Genomic DNA, 21,657 nt, shown 5'->3' on the forward strand with positions numbered 1-21,657 from the left:
TGACTTTTTCCTCGTTATTAATGCCAGTGGATTGGGGTGGGGATTTTGTTGTTTTTTGTTTGTGTAGTTTTTGTTTTTCATAATTTTCCCCTAAGCAAATATGCTGTTGGGGCCAGCATTATTTTGTGTGATTATTCTGAGCACCAGGAATAACAGGGAATACTTTTCATATGAACACAATATCACCAGTGCAGATGAGACAAGACAGGGCATAACAATTTATATACGCCATGCTCTCTAGCAGCAGTTGCCCATAACTGGCAATGTGCAAATCATTGCTGATAACTAGTGATGAGCAGAAGGCAGACAATGTCCGTCACGAATGCCTTGTCTCTCTCAATCTGTGCGTTGCATATAGGTGTTTGATGGTCCATGTGAGTGAAAACGTGATGTTAGACTTCACACCACCATTGGGTTTCATTCTCAGTTGACTTGTGAGGAAATGTGTCAGCTGAGTTTGCCCATTACTAGTAGTGCAAGCGTCTTCAAAATTAAAAAAAAATGTGATTACTGGCAATGTGCAAATAACTGCTGTTGATCACAACACGCACACACATATACAAACTCTCAGATTTGCTTTATTTTTTTTTTTTTTTTTATGAAATGGTTATATGTATGGCAGTCAATCAGTGTACATCGTCATCTTCAACAAAGCATTTAAACAACAAAAGATGACCAATGAGATTGTGTGTAAGAGAGAGGAGGGGGAAAGAAAACGTCAGTTATATGCCATATCACAAATGGTGATGCTCATCATAATGTTTGTGGACAAGCAACTCACTTCTTCAGACTAAAACTTTAAATGCCATCACCTACGGTCCTAGCTCTCAACATCAGAATTGAACCAAATTTGGAGGGTGCACCATGTGTAAGTTAAAATCCACCGCACCTTTAAGTCAGTAAGATAATGGTACTATTGCCATTCTATCCACAATGTGTTTGAACATTTGATTTCTCAAAACTAGTAACATCAGCACCTTTGTCATCAGATCAGACTTTGAAAATTTGATTAAGGCATTTGGGATTGACTCCTCCCATCCCCAATTTTTTAGCTCATTTGTGGTGTAAGGTGGTGTGAATCATGTGTGTAGAGTGAAAGAGCAAGTGAGCGAAAGAGATTTATCAAGGGGCCCAAATCATTTGTTGAATGACATACTCTGGACCTCACATCACTGCGTTTTAATTTTTCACATTGCCGTTATTTCCTTCCCTTCCACCCCTGACTTAACAAACCCCCTCCCTCCCTCCTCCAGTCCCTCGTCCCCTTACCTTCCAGTCTAGTCTTGAGTTCTTTGATTAAAACATTGCCTTGTAAAATGAAACATTACAATTTACGCACCGTTCAATTATTACTGGCTTTGAGGTAATGGGAGTAAAAATGAACTACTTTGCACAACAAAACTTGTTCACTTGTACAAAAATCATTGAATAGTTTGTATGCATAAAACTTGTTCATAGTGTATGATACATTGCATTGTTTGGGTTTTTTTTTCAATTTTTTTTTTGTGTTCGTGTTTTTTATGTGTGTGTTTAACATGCATACGGATTTTCACAAAAACCTGCAACTTCTTCCCAGAATTTCACAAACAGCAGTTGCCTTAACCCAAGTACCAGCCATATACAGTTCTTTTTCTAAAACCCTTCCCTCGTCAGAAAACACTGACCCAAGATGGTGGTGTTGAAGGTGTGACTGAATGCGCACATTAAAGATCCTGTAATCCACGACAATGTTATGTCATGCAAACAACACACCCAGCATGCATGCCCCAAACATGGGACCATAGCTGGCCACAAAAGGTGACAGCACTGTCTCCAAAGCAGACGACCACATTTGGAATCGGAATGGGAGACAAGCAATGAATTGCAGTGGCTGAATGCTTGATCTTTATTCCTTAAGTTGTTCCCCTTAGACCAGGAAAAATGTGCGTCCACTGAACGCAATCCATCTTTCCCCAGCAAAATGAAGAGAGTATCTTAAAAATTTATTAATTTAACCTTCTAAAAGTCCAAGGATACGCTTATTCTATTATGAAGTTTTAAGTACTGTGCTATTGCACATAATGCGTTCACATTCAAATTGTATCATACTTATAAATAAAAATTTATTCCCTTCCATAATGAAAATGTATTCACAGTTATATCAATATAAAATTTACACTCCCTATTCAACCTACCAACAAAAAAAATTTCCTCAACCTTTTGCCAGTGCATGATTATTTCATTTTTTGGCCCAACATTGCCGTTCCTATTTTATAATCATTGTTATGTTTCATAAAGATGTTATTCTCCAATTATGTATATTATGCAATCCCAACTGAAAAGTCAAATAAAGGAGTATTCAAAATTGAACTCACATATCAAATTATGTGAAAAACTGTACATGGTGTGTGCGAGTGCAAAAGTGATGGTGGTTTTTTTTCTTTATATATACATATACAAACTTTATGAAGCAATATAAAACACTGTAGCCAAAAGGTGTTTCTGAACTCTGGGTGACAGGTACTCTCTCACTGAAGTTGGACAGCTGCATTTCACCACTCCTGTATCGCCTTTTTCACAGTCTGCTGGAACATAACAAAATCAAAAAAAGATGCACACACAGAACATTGCGAGTTTTTGTGTGTTGTTTTTCTGTGGGTTTTTTTTTCAAATGATACAATTACACATATACTTTGTGTATGAGAATGTATAGTCCTCACAGTTTATAAATTTAGTGAGGGACAATAAACTGAGCAGTGATTTCTGAGAGGACAGGACTGTTCAAATTTTGGTGGGGGGTGGGGGACGGGGGAGGTTTTGTTGTTTCAGGTTTATTTCGTAAGATTTGTTTTTTCTAACACCAGAAGCAAATTGCTGGACAATCTAAATTCTGTACAGGAACAATTACTATTATTTTGTTTACTAAATCAGCCAAACAGTAAAAAATAATTTGATTTGCAAATATTTATATATATATACATACATATATTTTTCTGAATTCTCATTATTCCATTCCCCCCAAAATATAATACGATCTGAATTTTAGTTATCGACTGACTGTTCAGTCCAACTGTCCTCAAGAGTGGGGGAGAGAAAAAAAAAAAAAAAAAAAAAGAAGAAAAAAGGAGCAAATGATTTATATTTGTATTTCATTTTATCACAACAGATTTCTCTGTGTGAAATTCGGGCTGCTCTTTCCAGGGAGAGGGCGTCGCTACACTACAGCGCCACCCATTTTTTCGTTATTTTTTCCTGCATGCAGTTTTATTTGTTTTTCCTATCGAAGTGGATTTTTCTACAGCATTTTGCCAGGAACAACCCTTTTGCTGCCGTGGGTTCTTTTACCTGCACTAAGTGCATGCTGCACACGGGACCTTGGTTTATTGTCTCATCTGAATGACTAGATGTAAAACCAAATTCAAAAAAATAATCCTAAAACAAATCTATGAATGTCCTAAAGAGCAAATAATAAACAGCCTAAAGACCAAAGAACAAGCCAAGATTTAAGTGTGTGAAAAAGACATATTACAAGAAAACAGCATGAAAAACATGGAAGGACTTGCAGCAGCCACACACACCAATGTCAAACCTTACCATTCTCATGTGAAAACCTGCACTAGTGAAAACCCATTCACCTAACAGCTCAACACAGATGTCAGCAAGCCAGTTTGTTTCCACTCTCCCGGTTGATGACACAAGCTGTCATTTTGAGAAAGTAGAGGTGAACAAATTTTTAAAAACATTTTTTTTTATTAGCATCATACCACAATCAAGGTATAGACAAGACAGATTCAAAGACCAATTCAAAAACAAGACTAAAGAAAGCTGTACTAGTACCTAGCACATCCCTATACCCACCATTGTACAAACTAGGATCCAGTGTTTTAACTTTGGCAACATCACACACCAACTAGTTAAAGAAAACTATATTTATACAAATTTTTAGCAGTGTCAATCTGATTCTGTGACTATTCCAATACACACCTTGTGTACATCAAGACAACAAAACCACAACCCTTCAATCGAACTACTGGGACACTTCCCAGGTGATGACTTACACGCGATGACACGACACAACCCAGTTGCCCAGCGACGATGATGCAGACGAAGATAGTGTCGGCAATTCACTCACAAGCCCTTATCAGTTCTCCGTCCAGTGCTCAAATACAGACGAGACGGGGGAGTGATAAGGAAACGTGAAAACAGTGAATATCTCAGGACCACAGCAACCGCTTCAAGCAATACAGCCCACAGGACACTGTGTACACTGTCGACGAGGTGGACACTTGGATACTTGGGGATCGTAGCAACAGCTTCAGCTACACGTTAAACTGTCATCAAGGCATGTTGAAAGATGGGGTCAACCACAGGGAACATCTCTTTGCAGTCTGCCAGTTCAGCTACGCTGACAAGATGTCTTTTACACAAACCAGGAAGAGACAAGATACACTGAAGCTCAAAGAATCAGACAATCAGAGACAATACAAACAACTCCCAAAGATGCTGCTTTCCTTCATGCAGGATGGCAGAGTTCGACTGTAAGCTGTCAAAACACAGCTCCTTTCCACCTGAACCATTGAGTTTTCACGTTTACCCGCCGTGCCCACTTTTACTGGACTGAAGTTTACAAATAAGGCCATTACCCTTCTTTTCACCTGCCTTTACCATGCGCTAGTTGAAATGAGAGTTGATATCTGCTGAGAATGACTGGAACAGACTAGACTTTTTCTGCTTTTGTCCCCCCCAAACCCTCAAGTTTAGGAAAGACATGTACAAAATAGGATAATCAAAATAATTAATAAATGATATGACAACAAAAGTGCATACATTTCTATCGCTTTAAGAGTTTAAAGGGAAGGGAAGTAAAATTGGTGTGTAGGGGGCGGGGCAGTAGACTTAAGTATAAGCCGCCTTGATTCCTTTAATGTGACCAGAGGGAAACAATGTCAAACATTAAGTTGCCAGAGGATGTTTCCATACAAATCATAACAGATGAAGACACTCAACAAAATGTGATCAACTCCCATCTGTGTGAGCATATAGCCTGAGCTTACAGCTTCCTCTTCAACTGTTTCTCTCAAGCTCCTCCTGTTTTATATGTTCTTGTGCACACTTCAATCAGCTCATGTGCAAAATATTCTTCTTTTTTTTTTCTTTTTTTTTTTAACTGCCCACATACATACCTTTCACACTAGCCCATTATCCATATTAGTCATGGAAGCATTTAATTTCTCTTCAACTGTATCCATAAAAGGCAGTTTAACCTATTTTTAACCTATTTCCATAATAAATTACCTTCTTTCCATAACACAACTGCAGCCCAACAAGATCTTCCCCCTCATATTCATCTTTTTTCCTCGTCTCTTTCACCCCAAAACATGTTCATAACACAGCAGTAAGCAGCATGCACCATCTGGATCTTTACAATCACAGAAATCTCATCCAACATTAGTACCATTCCTCTTCTTCCGCTGACAACAGCTCTTCCACCCAATGCAACAAAGAGAGGCCTGTAAGGACAGGCCTAAATCAGTGTGTACCATCACAGCGTGCTGCTGTGTTGTCAGTATCACAGTGTGGCTGCAGAGTCAAGTACTTCCTCTTCCCTGCTCCTCTCTCACATGACTGTCAAGTGATCTGCGTCACACTTTTTACGGTTTCATTCATGTATGGGTCATGATGGAATTACACTCTGTCTCTTCGCTGCAACATGCTACCAAATAAGACCTGAACGAGAAACCTTGATATCCATTTTCTTGCATCTTGAACTCAGTCATTTAGGATGATTAGTGGTTTGAGTGTGTTTGACACTGTGCACCATTTGTGCCTTTACATCCGTCTTTCTCTTGCCCTGATATCCACACCTCCAGTCTCAGTGTCCCTTCTCAATGGATGGTGGATACCTGTAAACTGTCCCAGTCTGTGAAATGCATTTCACTTACTCTCCAGTCATTCTTTGGAGATGTGACTCAATAGTCAATCTCTCACACACATACTTACACTCACATACATACACACATGCACGCATAAATCATGCATGAAAGCACTCGCACACGCACATACACACACACATGCACGCAGCCTCACAAAGTGGACGAAGAACTGATAAAGGTGCAAGGCTGTAAATTGTCAATGCATTGTAAACTGAAACATTCATATTAACTTGTAATCCAACACCCAAGAGCTATACACAACACCAACTTTCAATTATTAGTCATATGCTGCTAATATTAGATAAATGGTGAAAAGACCAACTCAACAACATCGAAAATGATTCTCAAAAATAAAATCATGAAACCATACATTTCCTTTTCACCCAGAACAGAATCTGTTTTTTAAACAAGCAAGCATCATGGATCTGTCACCCTGAGCTATTTCCTCTCTTACACCGCATAATCTTAAAATTGTCTACTAGCAAATCAACTTCAAAAACAAGCATCTGCCATAAAATAACAATGAATCCATTTAAAGTGCACCTGCATTGACAACCACAATACTCACCCACATACACAAGCAACACAATATATATACCCACCACAGAAACTGAGAAAGAGTATGGCCAATGTAGCAGCAGGGGGGGTCAGTTTTCTACCTGCCCCGACTTGCCCACACAGACAGGTGGACACAACCCACCTGACTGACCCATCTCAATCCACCCACCTCAGTGTTACATGACCCTTCTGGGCACAAACAATGTCCATTCATATCCACAATGTACATCAGATACATAACCCTCACTCCTCATTGGTTGGGAAGGACTGGAACAATAAATGTGCTCACATGTGAGAGAAACAACCGAGAAAGAGACAAAGTCTCTGTGTGTGTCACTGTGTGTGTGTGTGTGTGTGTGTGCAAACCAAACAAAACGACAAGGGGGCTCAATCCCCATAGAAACACAGCATGGGGGTGCTGTCCCCTATCAGTGTATCACCCACCCACTCCAAATGTCAGCAGCAGCTTGACCAAGACAAAGACCTGGGGTCAAGTCCAAACACGAGTGTCCAGTCCAGCTGGGCCACACGCACACACCACTGAAGGGCTTCACCCCCATCCCCTGTACAGCCTCTCTCCTCTGTCACTTATCAATCCTAGGACTGGACCCAGAACTCTCTGGGCCCAACAGCCCATGAGATCATCGTGGATCCCCAGTGACTGAACTGATTGACACCTGTCCTTACCTGTAACTCCACACGCGCGTACTCTTCCCCTGTCACAGTGCTGCTGCTCTCCCCTTTACCTTACCTGTCCTGGGCCACAGAGAACAAAGGGGGCAGGTGGAGGGGTGAGGGGATGGGGGGAGTACAGGGCTGAGATCATCCTGGGCCTGTTTTAATTGACTGACACCCCAGTCACCACACCAACACCTCCACTCACCCACCCCAGGCCTTTCACTGTGTGTGTGTTGGCATTCCAAAGGGTGGGGGGGGGGGGGGGGGGGTGATGTCACCCAGCTGACTCCCTTGGATCAAAAGACCCTCACAACACCACACTTACGCCCTGCCCCTGCAGGCTAACATTACCCCCACCTTGCCCCTCTTGTTGTACAAGGAAAAAGGGGGGCTGGGGAAGAAAGGCAAACAGTACAAGGGGGTGTTTGGGGAGGACCAGCCATGGGAGCTTGGTATTCTAGGAATGCTGACTACCAGTCCTACTGCCGTGAAGGGCTGGCTAGCTGGATATTTTTCATCCTTCAATCTTGCTCACCCACACAACTGTGTTCCCACCAATCTAAGATACAGTAACAACAACAGTGGGCTTAAAACTGATAAGCATACACAAAACAAGAAAATGGCAACAAAAAAAAAGGTTCAACTTGGTGCATTTAACACTGATCTACTTTATTCTACGTCAATATAACTTATATATCCTGTGCCATTCCCACAAAAAACAACAAGGCAACAAGTTAAACAACAAGGCAACAAGTTAACAACATCATGGTTTAGACTTGATCAAATTAGCGGACTGACTTCATTATAATTTTCATTTGGATAATTAACTGTATATTTGGTATACGAGACTGTGTGTGTGTGTGTGTGTGTGTGTGTTGGGGGGCGGGGGGGGTTGGGGGGGGTTATGGAGGTGGGTGTGCATGCATGCGAGTGTGCATGGAGGGTGGGGGCAGGTGGGTGTATGTATGCATGAAACCCAGTTACCTCGTCCCTAAATAGTAAATCTATAAAAACAAAATGAAAAAGCTTTACACAAACATAAACTGTGCCTGCACCCACACACACACACACAGGGAACAGGGAACAGTTGTTCCCATTCACCCAATGGTCCAAAAACAATGCCATCACCCCCAAAAGTACATCCATCATTAATTAACCGACATTCTAGCTAGACATACACAAGGATGGGTGGTGGATGGACAGACAGATGCAGGATACAAATTCACATTCTAAATCTACTTCCTTTCCTAAAAGGAGAACTGCTGCTTTCTTATTTTACTGTGGAACGTGCACTGCTGCTTTCTCACTGTTCTATGGATTACACACTCCTCCCCCACCCCTCCCCACCCCACTGTCATGTGAACGGTCCAGTGTGACTAAGTGTATTTCACGCCCATCAAGCCTCTGAACATTGTGAATCACTCATCCAGCTCTAGACAACAGCCAAGCCAACACAACACTGAAACTCAAACCGTAACTGGAAATAAAAGGCAGGCAGCAAAAGAACAAGCATCAACACCCAATTACCATACTCACCACCATATGGACACGCACATACACATGCCAGGTTCAACACTGTACATATTGATTGAGAAAAAACAACAACGTATAAAACGCCTGTTTGCTTCGAACACACTTATGCCGGCAAGTGGTATACAGAAAGGCTTCAGCCAGCACAGTGTAGTCCACAGGCAGCTAGCTGACAACGCACACACACACAAGAGGAGAATGTCACCGGCTGGCCTGGATGTGTGTGTGAGCGGCCCTGAGTGCCAACTTCCCCCTCGGGCGCGACAACCACCCACCGCCACGCACCAACCACTCGGACTGACTGACAACACATCCCAGCCAGCAACGTTGACCAAGCAGTCTGCCAACAAAACCACTACTGGCAACTAAATAGGTCATCCCATTCCTCCCCCTCCTTGCACGGCCTGTCCACATACACACACAGTACAAACTGCTACCACAGTCACTCGAACGGCTCAGACTGGTTATGTGTGTGTGTGTGTGTGTGTGTTGTGTGGAGGCAGGCAGCTTACAGAAATCAATAGAGCCCCAGCTGTTACAACTCCCTATTATTTGACACTCCCTGCTAGCAGCTAGTCAGGCAGCCAGTTTCTGCCTCCTCCTCCGCACAGCCTTTCAGACCAGCCACTGTGCCTGCCTGCTCTGTTCCTTCATCGTTGCTGTTTCCCCTCCTACCCCTCCACTAAAACCATGACTTGTGCCCACTCGTGTCTACCTAACAAATTCAGTTCACAGATATTGTGCAATCAACACAGAGAGAGAGAACCAGGGCCAAAGCCAACGGTTGCTAGAGAACTAAAACCGGAGGGAGATAATCCAAAAACCTCAGAAAAATGGAAGAAAAGAGATGCTGGTCAGAGAACAAAAAGCTGGGAAAAGAAAGGCGAGAAAATCGAACTTGGGGTGGGCATGGGGTTTGAAGATGGAGAGGAAAAGGAGGACCATGAATATGTGACAGTGATAGGGATGGGGATGGGAAAGCGGAGTGGGCGAGAGGAGAGGGAGGGGGTTGGGGGGGGAACTGGCTGCTTCTGAAAAGAACAAAGTGGGGGACAGAGTGTTCGGGGAGGGCGGGATCAGTTCACAGGCAGCATGCATCAAGCTGACAATGTAGGTCACCCGACTGACACAACTCAGTTTACATGACAATGTAGGCCACTGATTGTCACAACTCAATTTACACCAACAATGTAGGTCATCTGACTGACAACTCGGCCATCAATTTACACTGACAATGTAGGTCATTTGACACAAATCACCATCAATTTACACCAACAATGTAGCCTATTGTAGGTCACCCGATTGGCGCAACTCTCCCTCAATTCACACTGAAATCTGTACATCCACTGACAATGACAGTGCAGCTTTTCTTTTTTTCTTTTTTTTTTGGGGGGGGGGGGGGGGTGCCTTTTTTCATAATGACAAATTTGGTAAGTTTATGACAGCATTGTACCATGCCTTACTGATCGAATGGAACCACCTCTTCAAGTCTCTGGCGGGAGTCAAACTCCCAGTCCTTGCCTCAACCAAACCCTGCACTACGATTTCTTCATACAACCACCAATAGACCATTTTATCCACTTGACCACACTAATTGTTATACCGATAGTAACACTCCACTGACAAAGTGCTGAATCCCAAGAATCTCAAGTGGACACTGAGATGAACACAAACGCGTGACTCGTGGGTGGTGTCAACTATGGACTTACCTGAACAAGACGACACCGGTGTCTTTGGTCAAAAGATAATGGTCACTCCCCAGTCCAAGAGTGCAGAGTTCATCTCTCTCTCTCAACACACACACACACACACAGATACCAATGTATCTCCTGATTTATCGGACTTGGGGCCCAGTCCCATGCCACAATAGCTATCTGGTGTTTGCCTGACAAGACTGTTGACACAGTCAGTGTCCACCTTTCCTATCTACTGCTGGCTCTGCTGGGCATTCCTGGGGTGGCCACCAACACACGTCCACAGATACACATCTGATAGACACCACTCCAGTATCTCAACCACTGTCACACTGGGGTCAACACTGCATCTTAAGGATAAAGTCAAGACCGCAGATCTATACATTTATCCGTATTCTCTGAAACACTGTGTCCCCAGGGTGAGCAATGTGTAAGCATGATGCCATGGCATGCACAAACTCTCTGAAGTGCATGCAAGTGAAGGCATTTTTATCATGCAGATCTACATTTCCTAAAGCCTTGAAATCTCAAAACCATCTCAGCCTGGAAAAACCCAACAAACACAAACTGTATGACTAAGAACGCATTATTTCGCTTTGCAACTGGAAAACATCTGATCTGCTCAACAGACAGGAAGCCAGATGTCACTCAACACAATTTTAATGCTGCAAAAACTAAAGCAACAAACTGCCCAAGTTAAATCATGACACACACACCTGCTTTAATTCTGAACAAAAATGAACTAGAGAGAGAATCCAATGACAATTTCAAAAATCAGTTCACAGACAATGCTGTACTTGTCAAAATGTGACTTTATTCCAACAGCATTAAATAATACAAGTAAATGGAGAGTCCTGAGTGCCTCCAGTAACACCAACAATGACAAATTCTCTTGCAGTAACTGAGAAAGAGTGGGTGTGCAGAGTGAACAGGAAACTGTACAGAATAAATCATAATTAAACAGAGCTAATCTACAAAAAACGCACAACATAATTAACATGCAAAGCCAAGACAACAGACTTTTCAGTATGAACACTGTGTTGCAGTATTTTATACACCTTTTGAACTTAACAAGCCAGCAGGCTATGAAGACAGATGTGCTGGCTTTCCACACAGCTGCAACACACCACAGATGGTCCAAATGAACACTGATGACTCTGTGATTTACACAAATATTTTGTCACAACTTCTGAATATTTACACTCTTGACATTCTTGTTGAAAAAAGAAAAATGCATAGCAACCATATGGCTCTAAATATGCATGAAAGTACTTACAATTATAATACCTATTCAAAATAAATGTTAATGCATTGTATTCCACTTCACTCTCAGGATACACTGTTAAAAGGCTTGGTTTTTCACTGAAAACTATCACTGCTCCGACGCAATAGCTGTTTCAAAAGTCTCCCTTTGCAACCAGAAAAAAGAATATGGGGCGGGGTGTGGGGATTGACTCTTGCTCACCTGCTGCCCACAGCTTGTGTCATGAAGTGTGAACCCCACCACCTGTCTGTCCCTCCTCCTCTCCCAGCTCACTCGTCCCACCCTGAAACACAGGCATGTCACCCAAAACTGTCACATTTCAGACAACACACCAAGCAAACATCGACAATCCTCTCACTCTCAGGAACACACCCATCTCTGCACACCCAGAACATTAGTATCAGCATTTGCTAACAGTAACACTGCCACATCAGCGACTGGAGGCATTCATTACACACATGCAAGCACAGGCACTGGTCTCAAAGGACATGTGCAGAAACAAACTGTTCTCTTAAATGTTCCATTTCACCCTTTTTACGGTCTTCATACACTTTCCTGAACACTCCATCTTTGTTCACAGCATACTTATTTTTCTTACGAATCACTTGTTAACAGCTACATGCGATCAAATACAAACACACACACACTGCGAGTGTGACATACACCCCTGCTGATCTGTACAAGAGATCAATGCAGACCTCTCCTCCCATGTAATGCATGTACAGCAGCAGCAGCAGAGAAAAGCATAGATCAGAATATATGATAAATACATGGCCAGGTGAACTGAAGGGAGAGAGGGCAAACAGGTCATCCACCATGACACTGCTACATGTGTTGACAGCCAGTTTCCATGGCACTGTGGGCCACAGCTGTGGACTTCCTCACACAACTGCCTCCACTCACAGGGTCACATCAATACACTCCACAACCCCCCCCCCACCCCCACCACAAACACACACCCTCAGGTCATAAGCGATCAATGGAACGCACCCAACTGTATTGCTCTGCATAGAGATGTTACAGTTACAGGTAGTTGTCATCCAGTTGTTGGATTTCCATCTGTCCACACCCTGCCTCAAACTTCAATAGATTGTTTCAGTACCAATTCTGGTTCAACTTAAAAAGTAATGAGCAGTGCTGATCAGCCCAAGCGAGTTATAAAAAGGTGATTTTGGCAGTTGTGGGTTTAAAAAAGAAAAGAAAAAGAAAGGCTCACCAAAATGCCAAAAGGCTGCTTATACAAATGTGAATATAGTGTTACTCTGTATGTATCGATCAGTATGTGCATACTATACCAGTGTGTGTACCGCAGTGTGTGTATAACCATTTAAGTGTGTGTGTGTGTGTGTGTGTGTGTGTGTGTGTGTGTGTGTGTGTGTGTGTGCATCTAAGCACACACCATGCCCATGTTCGCCATGCAAGTGTGCACATGAGCAAATGCAAACAGAAGAAAACTGCTCAGATATAACTGACAAGAGTGCTGGTTCACATACTGATAACTTGATAAGGATTAAACACTGTCTTTCTTGATCACAGACACTTCTGATGCCTGACACTATCCTGTGGTATATTGTACTAATTTAATGTAGTCACGCAGACTATGAGAGCAAACTGACAAAGTCACCACAAGAAATTCTACTGCCCGATTTGCAAATATTGTCCTTGTAATTCACCTATATAGGAGAGGAAAGAGGCTGCAACAGCCAATCGACAAACCCGCTGAAGACTGCATCCAATCATTTACAGCCAACATCACATCCCAAGCAGAAGGATATTACTAACGACTTCTTTCCCGACTCAAGTCTCGAGGAAAACACACAGGGAAAACATACAAAACTTCCTTTCGCACATTTTCCTGTTTGGTCAAGAAAATGACAATGGTGATGAAAGTACTGACAAATCATTACTGTAGTCGTGGGTGATCCATTAACGGAAATAAAAGAATCACTGACTGTATATTGTGATAAATTATGTTCCCTGTACACATAATCTCCAAAATAAACATGTGTTAACAAGACAATCCATCTTCAATTTTTTCTTAGTCTAAAATTTTTAAAAAGTCAAACCAGTCAACATTATAAAATCTAAGCGAAGTTTCCAATATTCATATCAATTTTCACAGGCTCAGGACTACAATACCTTAGGTTATATCAATAACTGTCACTTGTGTCAGTGAATGTCTTGCATCATTTATTCCTTGACTGCATTTAACTATTGTGCAACAAGTGACTGACGGTAAGGCAACACCACATTTACACTATTGACTAAGCCTGTCATCATATCCACTGCAATTAGTGTAAATCAGGACATGCCCCCACACCAAGACTTAGAATACAGTCTGAAGTGACTTAGAATACATTCAATTTAAACTAAAGATAGAATACATTCAATCTGAACAAAGGATCATTCCACATGTAAGACCTGCCATCTTGTGACCTCCACCTTAAGTTCCAACAGAACCCCTGTTCAGGTTGTAAGTACAGCATACCCAATCACTGTGTCAGCCCTAGTGTCATGAACTGATATTTTGCATGCAACACCCAAGCTGAGAATCTGTCATGCTCGCAAGGTGCTGTGTTTCCCCTTTAGTGTTACATATACTGTGGCAAAAGCCTTGTGCCTTTAAATAAATTCCACTAAGGCTTCTAAGTAATATCATAAATATGCCATATGGGCCAATCTCCCAAGTCCGAGTTAAACTAAAAAAAAGTACAAGATCCAGGTCTGTGCTTCCAATGTTTTTTCCATTGTAATGCAATGCAACCTTGATCCAATGTCTGAGGCTGACCTAAACTTCAATCATTTTTTTTCTGTCTGGTAATTCTACCCAATTCTGTGGAACAAACTTCCCTTTCTTAAATTTAAAAAAAAGAAAAAAAAAGATACATGACTGGCCCAAATATTATGCACGCTTCATGTGCACCTGAACTTCTGACCTCTGGCTTCTAATTTCAGTAGTGTTCATGATCATCACACTAATGCAGTCACTGAAATGTATATTGTCGGATGACTTGATGCAAGACATTGAACACCTATCATGCACACAATCTTGTGGGTCTTTCACCTTGTTACTACCTTTAACGCAAACCCAAACTGAATATCATTTCAACTCTTTAATCTTTATATCTAATTATCTTAATACTAAGTCAATAAAAACAGCATAATTAAGTAATTTGATACATGATCTCTTCTCTAATAGTAATACATCTCTTCTCTAACCTAGGTTGCACTGTTACATAAAAAAATACATTTTTTAAAACATATTTCAAAAAGACAAAGACTGCTACTGTGCTAGGTTTATTTTATTCACACACCCTGCATCAACAGAGTTGGGTAAAAATACCAATCAGTTTTTTTCTTCTTGCTAACGCAGGCCAGGCATCTGCTTAGCAGGTGTGGTTTAGCATATACGGTTTGTCCGAATGCAGTGACGCCTCCTTGAACAACTGATACTGATTAGTGATACTGCACATCAGTTTCTGTCAGCCCAGCTGAGATTTCAGTTCATTCACCACAGACGTACATTAGTATATCATGCATATGTCAAGGAGTTGTACCTTTGCACCTCAAAACAGAACTTTTTCTTTCTTTAGTGAAAGTCACAAACCAGCAATTCAGTGTCAACATATGGGAGAGCACTCATGCGCAGCACAAATCTTAATGAAGTGCGACTGGTTGAGCTGTTTTGCTTTTCCAAGTTCGAACTCTCAACCAGTGAGAAACAAGATCCTCTCCAGTTCTCATAAGTCTCCTCACTGCATTTTTCTCATGTGTTCTATGAAGCAAAACGATGCCTTTCATTTATTTCAAGAAAAAAATAAAACCTATGGAAGGTCAGGACACATTTCTCCTTCACACACACACACAGTCAATAATCTGCATGTCATTTTAAGTCAAACATGTGCACATTCTTTTATGTTAGCCAGCAATGTCAACTGACCTTCATGCCCTATCACCGGCAATTTTAATTTCAAAGGAAAAAAAAAAACCATTCTTAAGTTCCTTGGCATCACTGACATTTTTTAGCGCATTTCTAAGACTCAACCCTTTGGTCAAATAACTGGCTCACTGATTTTTCCCAGAGCGGGTCAACTGACCCTGAGTTTTAGGAGATAAAAGATCCATGCAAGACTGGAATGATGATAGTTGATACTGTTATGATCAGGATTATATGTGAAATCAAAATCCCTCACTTAACATCACAATCAAGTCAAAACATTTCACACTGTACTATGCAAGCTTCCTCACCACGCCCCCTGCTTTTCTGTCCTCGTTCGACCCGATTCCAATTCCAAGTCTTGCTCCACCCATCATGTTTTTTTTCCTTTTGTTTTATTTCATTTACTACAGCCTGAACATGGCAGACACTGCTCAATACCTCTTTACTCTGCAACTGAATCACTCTTTGCACTTCATCCTGTTTCTGCTGTGTCACATTCGCCACTCCCTTGCCACACTGCTCAAGGTGCCAGCATCTGTCATTGATTAAACCCACTTCAGGCGGAGTGAAGGCAATTTCCTTCTGTCTCTGGCAGGGAGTGGCGTCCTGTTGTTGGCCAAGTGTCATGCATATTCATTTTTTGACATCAGTCATGTGAGAGAAAAACTAAAAGTGGTACCTGCTGTTCACAAAACCAACATTTTTTTCCTTCCCTGTCATGTAGATGATGTGCTGAAAGTCAACTGCAAACCTCAAAAAGAGGCAACATACCATCTTTGTCAATTTACTAAAAAATAAATAAATAAAAACTGAAAATGAATATCAAGTCACAAAATTCTTTACTTCATGGTCAAGTTTGAAAAAAAACAAAAAACACCACACACCTCAAACTGGGCACTTCCTAGGTTTCATTGGAATAAATCTTTGAACCAAACCGTCCCTTGTCAACTTGCTGTTTTTAAAAACGTTAAAACATAGTCAATATGGGGTTGGGTGGAATTAACTTCCCACCCCTTCCCAAACAAAAATAAAACCCAAATGTCACTAACTCAGTTTCTGAAACTGGCTGTAACGCAAAGGCTAGCTTATCTTCACAAACTTTAAAATAAAAATAAAATAAAATAATCTGTGACGGACACAAAAATGCTGCAAATATGACAAGATCGATACATTAAGTCGGAATAAGAGCTGAAAATAATATAAGTTTCCGGCAACCGAACTTAAAACCCTTCCCAAATTTCGCCATCACCCTCACTGAGCGGATAAAACTGTACGCATGCCACGTGTCTAACCAAGCGAAGCCACGACATGTCCCCCTGGCCCGAGTGAACGTTTGCAGACATCGCAACGACACAGCGGGGATGGAGAGAAAAACTGTCGCCTGCTGAAGGGACACAGCATGACCGGTGAAATAAAAAAAACCAAAACAAAACCCAACTCAGCGCGATTCAACACCGCTACAATTGGTTACACGCAATACTTTAACAATTATGCATCCTTCTTTCTTGAAATGTTTGTCAAATAAAAGTTTAAAAAGTTTACCTGACTCCAGCAAAAATGTCGTCCCACTTTTCGGATGAAGCGTGTGCGACCACAAGCGAGTCGTGGGCACAAATGAGGCCGGACAGGGGACGTGACCTTGCAAATTTCCAAACCAATCAGCCAATGAACGATTAGGAAGCTAAAGGGACATTACTCCTAAAGAACCGGATTGCTTGAGCTGGGAATGGGCGGCGCCCCTTCGTTAAAGAACGCTGGCATTTTGTGTCGAGTTTTGACATATCATTTCTTCCGATCGAATTGTTGTGTCGAGTTTCGATTCATCATTTCTTGCTTCCGATTGTAGTGCATTGTTTGACATCATTGTGTTCCCGATCATACAACCCGTTTTCGCGACAATGTTTCCTGGTGAAGCACATGCCAAGTTCCCTTAAACTGAAATGCAATTGTTGGCCATTATGCTGTAGCCAAGTTCTTTTTCTTCTTTTTTCTTCTTCTTCGGAATTGTAAATCAGTTTCCCATTGTTAATTATAATTATGACCACAGTTTCCAGGCTTACTCTCGTCAACAGCGCTACAAACTGTTGGATTGTAAGTACTAACAGGCTTTGCTAAAAATGTGCATCCACACAACTAGGATTTAGCAGGAATTTGTCGACAGAAATTGAACAGGTCAGGCCAGACTAACTAAATTTGAATGGATGGCTTTTACTTCCTCTTATTTATCAAATCGTTTCATCCAAAAATCACTTTACATAGGATAAGCAGTGTAATGGAGAATGTCAATGTGCCACTAACTGTTGGATTTTAATACTTTTGGCTTTGCTAAAATCTGCATCCACACAACATATCCCTGATTAAGCACTGCATTGAAATAATTTCTCAGTAATTCTGTAATCCCAGGAAGCTAAAGGGGAGGGGGGGTAGGGGAAGGGGAAAGCACCTGAAACTATAATTGGAGTGATTTTCTTCTTTAAATGCATTATTATACAGCATCCATTATTGATTTCACAAAAAAATACAATTATCATACTGAAATTGATTTTAACAACATGCATCATCCAAAAAAAAAAAAAAAAAAAAAAAAGAAAAAAGATACTTAATCAATTTTGAAGAATTCAATACAGGTCAATTTGTTGGGAAAGAATGTTGTTTCCTTGTCTCCATTCCTTCAAAAAACACTTCCCAACACACCAACTTTGTTTTACATATACTAAGATTTAGCCATAGATTTTCTCCAGAAACTGAACAAGTAAGGCCAGACTGAACTCATCTTGAATGGATGGCTTTTACTTTAACTTACATATCGAAATGTTTCATCCAAAAATCAATTTGATTGTGATAAGCAGTGTAATGGAGTATACATGCAGGCCCAATCCTGTCTGAAGACATATTTTACAAAACATTTACAGGTAACATATCACTAAAAAGTTTGCCAAAGATCGCAACTTTAATTAAAAACCATACATACGCAAGCCGGTCTCTACAACTGGTACATATGAAATGAAGTCATCGATACTTGATTCCATGCCACATTTAATTTTCAGTTGCTTGCACATGCTGAATATAATACCAGTGTTAGTTTACTGCAGGCAGATGCACACACACACACACACACACACACACATGTATGCATACACACACACACACACACACACACACACACACACACATGAATGAATAAAACAGGTTTATCACACAAGTTATTCATCAAAAATACAGACAAGAAAAGGCTTTCAATGCAGTCTCAACAGTCAGTTCAGTTCAGTTCAGTTCAGTTCAGTTCAGTTCAGTTACTCAAGGGTGAGTCACTGCATTTGGAAAAATCCATACATGCTACACCACATCTGCTAAGCAGATGCCTGACCAGCAGCGTAACCCAACACACTGTGCCAGGCCTTGAGTACAGTCAGTTTCAGTTTCAGTAGCTCAAGGAGGTGTCACTGCGTTCGGACAAATCCATATACGCTACACCATATCTGCCAAGCAGATGCCTGACCAGCAGCATAATCCAATGCGCTTTGTCAGGCCTTGAGAAAAAATATAAATAATAAAAAAATAAATAATAATATTATTTTAAAAAAATAAATAAATAATAATGAAAATAAAATAAATAAATAGATAAATAAAAAAATTTTAAATAAATAAACAAAAAACCAAAAATAATGATAAATAAGCTAAAAAAAAACAACAACAAAAAACCCAAAAAACCCAGTCAACACACAAAAAAAAGAAGAAAACACTAATGGGTCAGCTATCAGTTCCATCACAGCAAAGTTCATCACTGTGAGGCTAAACCTATAAACAACAAATGAATATCTATAGGTACAAGACTCACATGTACATGTTCTCTGAATGATTAGCCAACTTTAGCCAACTTCAACCGATCACACACACTGCAAACAGCAGACAGCTTAATTGACTTCCTGCCACCCATTCACCTTCTTCTTCTTCTACTTCGTTCGAGGGCTGCAACTCCCATGTTCACTCGTATGCACACGAGTGGGCTTTTACGTGTATGACAGTTTTTACCCTGCCATGTAGGCAGCCATACTCCATTTTTGGGGGTGTGCATGCTGGGTATGTTCTTGTTTCCATAACCCACCGAACGCTGACATGGATTACAGGATCTTTAATGTGCGTATTTGATCTTCTGCTTGCATACACACACGAAGGGGGTTCAGGCACTAGCAGGTCTGCACATATGTTGACCTGGGAGATCGTAAAAATCTCCACCCTTCACCCACCAGGCGCCGTCACCGTGATTGGAACCCGGGACCCTCAGATTGACAGTCCAACGCTTTAACCACTCGGCTATTGCGCCTGTCACCCATTCACCAAATGTGAGAATTAATTGCAGCAGGGTTCATCCAGAGAAAATAAATACTAGCAGCTGTGTGTGGCTTTTTCGTTACGCTTGTCAGCTATGGCTTTCTCTGCAACTGCAGTCGTAGAGATGTGGTTTGCATGGGTTACCTTGTTTGCTTGTTTCTATGAGAGCAGTTTGAAGTGCATTATTGTTTCTTACCCTGCCATTTATGCAGCCATCATTTTTTTGTAGATGTGTATGATGGATATGTTCACTTTTCCATAACTCAGCGAACACCAACATGTATTATTGCGTACAGGATTTTTGTAATTTTTGAAATCTGTGTGTTTGTTCCTCTTGCATGTAAACACACACAAAAGATTATGAGACACTGTATCAGATTTACAGATATGTTAGCCAGTGGAGTGATGGCCTAGAGGTAACGCGTCCGCCTAGGAAGCGAGAGAATCTGAGTGCGCTGGTTCGAATCACGGCTCGGCCGCCGATATTTTCTCCCCCTCCACTAGACCTTGAGTGGTGGTCTGGACGCTAGTCATTCGGATGAGACGATAAACCGAGGCCCCGTGTGCAGCATGCACTTAGCGCACGTAAAAGAACCCACGGCAACAAAAGGGTTGTTCCTGGCAAAATTCTGTAGACTGAAAAATCCACTTCGATAGGAAAAACAAATAAAATCTGCACGCAGGAAAAAAAAAGAAAAAAAATGGGTGGCGCTGTAGTGTAGCGACGCGCTCTCCCTGGGGAGAGCAGCCCGAATTTCACACAGAGAAATCTGTTGTGATAAAAAGAAATACAAATACAAATACAAATACAAATTATAACACACACAAAATCTCCACCCTCAAGCCACCTCCATGAACAGCTATTGAAATTTGAACCCATGACCCTGCAGCTATCTTATCCTCCAAGGAATCAATGACATATTTGTATTTGTATTTCTATTTCTTTTTATCACAACAGATTTCTCTGTGTGAAATTCGGGCTGCTCTCCCTAGGGAGAGCGCGTTGCTATACAACAGCGCCACCCATTTAAAAAAAAAAAAAAAAAAATTTCCTGCGTGCAGTGTTATTTGTTTTTCCTATCGAAGTGAATTTTTGTACAGAATTTTGCCAGGAACAACCCTTTTGTTGCCGTGGGTTCTTTTACGTGCGATAAGTGCATGCTGCATACAGGACCTCCGTTTATCGTCTCATCTGAATGACTAGCGTCCAGACCACTACTCTAGGTCTAGTGGAGGGGGGGGGGAGAAAATATCGGCGGCTGAGCCGTGATTCGAACCAGCACACTCAGATTCTCTCGCTTTCCTAGGCGGATGCATTACCTCTAGGTCATCACTCCACATATACATATACATATGTATATGTCCAGCCAACTATCTGGATTTGATTCCCCAAGGCTGACTGGACAAGTGCTGTTGTCAGTTCCTGACCATACTTATTAGTTGCATAGAAAAGGAGAAAGCAAAGCAGAATAACAAAATCAAGAAAATAACAAGGTTTTTTTTTGTGGGTTTTTTTTTTGTTTTTTTTTTTAATTGTGGTAAAAATAAAACATTTTCACACAGATTACTTATTCCCACAAGAGACTGCCAGTAGTATATATCTGCTAGCTGCAGCTACTGCTACTATATCCTGACTGACCTAATAAAAAAAAAATTAAAAAAAAATAAAAAAAATTTTTAATCAAGAATCAAATAACAAAATTCCTTTGTACCTGAACCATACACAACGAACAAGAGATGAACGAACCT

The 21,657-nt window shown here is 41.2% G+C and overlaps 1 long non-coding RNA gene across 1 annotated transcript; it reads right to left on the reverse strand.

The window, feature by feature from the left end:
* Positions 1-683: 683 nt before the first annotated feature.
* Positions 684-17,178, reverse strand: LOC143277832 (uncharacterized). Its single transcript, XR_013053791.1, has 3 exons — positions 17,119-17,178; positions 11,838-11,919; positions 684-2,561 (listed from the first exon to the last, which is right to left on the reverse strand). It is a non-coding gene; the product is annotated as an uncharacterized LOC143277832 (long non-coding RNA).
* Positions 17,179-21,657: the final 4,479 nt, after the last annotated feature.

Source organism: Babylonia areolata, chromosome 35, assembly GCF_041734735.1.
Source record: "Babylonia areolata isolate BAREFJ2019XMU chromosome 35, ASM4173473v1, whole genome shotgun sequence".
Taxonomy (NCBI): domain Eukaryota; kingdom Metazoa; phylum Mollusca; class Gastropoda; order Neogastropoda; family Buccinidae; genus Babylonia; species Babylonia areolata.